This window comes from Sinocyclocheilus anshuiensis, unplaced genomic scaffold, assembly GCF_001515605.1.
Source record: "Sinocyclocheilus anshuiensis isolate Anshui unplaced genomic scaffold, SAMN03320099.WGS_v1.1 scaffold23069, whole genome shotgun sequence".
Classification (NCBI taxonomy): domain Eukaryota; kingdom Metazoa; phylum Chordata; class Actinopteri; order Cypriniformes; family Cyprinidae; genus Sinocyclocheilus; species Sinocyclocheilus anshuiensis.
This window is the reverse complement of record NW_015547559.1, coordinates 225-3001: the sequence shown is the minus strand read 5'-3', so window position 1 is coordinate 3001 and position 2777 is coordinate 225. Positions and strand designations below refer to the sequence as shown.

General features: G+C 39.4%; 1 pseudogene; it reads left to right on the top strand.

The window, feature by feature from the left end:
* The first annotated feature begins 81 nt into the window (after positions 1–81).
* LOC107701765 (galectin-3-binding protein A pseudogene) lies at positions 82–1131 on the top strand (annotated as a pseudogene).
* Positions 1132–2777: the final 1646 nt, after the last annotated feature.

The window sequence follows — 2777 nt, the reverse complement described above, 5'->3', positions numbered from 1 at the left end:
TAAAATAAAACTCCAGAAAGGTGTACAATATGGGACCTTTAAACTGAAGTCAAAATTCTACTGACTATATCTGAGCGTTAGACACAATATCTGAACTGTTTTTGCGCAGGTATTTCTACACACGTCAGATTGAGGTTTCCATCACATCAGCTCAATGTCTTCATCAGCTGGCGTTTATCTTTGGAGTGAAGAAGCTTATGGAGGATGTCGGCAAGGTCTTCACTTTACTCATTCCCCAAGACAACACCTTCCGGACCCAGCTATCGATGTACGAGTACGCCGTCCGCACAGGTGACCTTGTTCTGCAGGAAAATGTTCTTCAGTATCTCTCCTGGAACGGTGAGTTTCTCATAAGCTCTCCAGTGTGGAGCAGCATCTCTTTTCACATGATGGACGCTCTGCTGCAGCGCTCAGACCTGATTGTGAAGGATGAAGCTTTACTTCTTGAAGCTCTGGAGAGATGGATCCAAAACAAAGATGATGAAATTAACTCAGAGCAACAGGCCGGCCTCCTGAATCACATTTGCTTCCACTTGATCCCAGTGGATGAACTGTATGAAATACAATTTTCCTCAAGCGCTCTCCATCAGAATCATGAGAAACTCTACCTAACTGGTCTACTCAAAGGTTTTCAGTTTAATGCTCTGCCTTTCTCTAAGATCAGGAATAAAATGGATAACATGAGTAATGAGTATCTACCCAGAATCTATACTAGAGATGAGTGGTGTATTTATCAATGTTACTACCTTCAAATACCCAAATCATGGCCAAAATAACAGATTGCAAACCTTCTCCACTCCTGCACACACTAGTACCCTTTACAAAGAGCAGAAGGTGCAGTGGAGAGCCCAGGTTTTTCTCGGTGCTCAGGAGTGCTCTAACAATGGTATTTCATGTTGTTCTTTTCCTGTTGCACGCTTCCTTGCTGATGGCAATCAGAACAGGTACGCTAGCAGCCTTCGCTTCAGCAACAGGTTGATTCTCAGCTGTAAGAATGAAAACAATGTCTTTCATGTCCAAGACTTCAGAAATGACATGGCGGTGATTCCAGCAAACAGCAGCACGGGCCTGCCTAACCCCTGTCCTGACGACTACTGTTTTAGATTTGTAGTGCATCCTGAGTTTATCTGACTGACTGCACAGAGTTTCATTTGGCTTCAGCTAGGCTACAGCCATTTCCGTTTAATCCAATCTATTACATTCAGTCAAGTCTCTTTTTACAATGCATGTGATTCATTCTTGAGTGATTTCCCTCTGAATGATTTTATAAGCATTCTTATGGCTAAAATAGTTAAATGAACAATTTTGAATGTGCACTTCAAAAATAAAAATCTATTTCTCACAGTAACTCTGCCCAGTTAAAGAAGAATCAAACTGACAGTGTTAATTGTTAAGATGTTTATGAAGTATGTCCAGTCTTCAGCAAAGTTGATTTAATGATCATTTAATAATTCACAACCATTAACAGATACAGCGGCAGTGGTGTGTCATTTTAAAAGAACATTTAGGTCACATTCATAAAACAAGAAGAATCCTTAAATCAAGCACTCCATAGCTGTAAATGCTGTAGTAATGTCTTTTATCTTTCCCTCAGATATCATGCAAAAATGGATGTGAGGCTATATCTCCGCAGCGGTTTGGCATATTGAAACCAAACTTGGTGTGTTTCGGCGCAGTGCCACCTAGTGGTCAGGAGATATGAAAAATGGCTGTTTTTTGCTTAACTTCTGAATGGTTTGGCTTAAAATCACAAAACTGGTATATTTAGATTCGGTGCAGCATGCCGAGTCGAACCATACCCAATTTTCCCACGTTGGCCATTTTGAATTTTGTCATAAAATGCTATTTTTTGCACACATGGACATCTTTACGGAACTCGGTATGTGTCTTCGGCACCATGCCCTGATGGTACTCAAAACGTTTCGGGGCAGCACCACCTCGTGGTCAAAAGTTATAATGAAATTTCCAAACTTTTGACTAAATTGGCCTATAGTAATGAAACTGGTCTCAGTATATATTCTTTGGGTCATGCTGAGAACATTGATACCAATTTTGCCATAGTCAGCCAAACTTCCTGTCCGCCATTTTGATATATGTTGAAAACCGTATTTTTTAAACTCCTCCTAGACTGTTGGTCCGATTTTCACCAAATTTGGCTCAGATCATCTTCAGACCATGCTGGCAAAAAGTTATGGATTTCGTGTTGATAGACGCAGTTTGGCATCATTCCAGCAAAGATGACTGACGTCATCACTCGGGCGTGGTTTAGTTCGCTAGGTCAAGGAGCATGCGCAGTTTACACGCTCCGTGTGAAGCCCGCAAACGTGTGACAGCGGAACCGTCTGTGTAGATCTTGTTGAGTTGGGTTTCATTTTCGTGGATTTCTAATAAGAATATCACATCTAACATTAAACAGTGTGGAAGGAACAAATAAAAATAAATAAATAAAAACTCATGTGGCACATTATCAATTGAGAATATTTTTTTTATGACTGTAGGTTGCAAACAGACACTGTTGCTTGTTTGTTGTGTCACACACACGCACATAAATACATTTATATTTATACTCTTATATATTTATAATTTGTATTTTTAATTATTACATTTTTATAACAAGTCATTACAGGTATATATTGCAAAAATGTACATATATACACATTTGTATTTATACTAATGTATATTTAGCATTTGGACCAATCAGACACACAACTATTTGTTATATTTAACCCATGCATGGTGTTCAGGTCTGTGGGACCCGTCTTCACTTTTTATCAAAA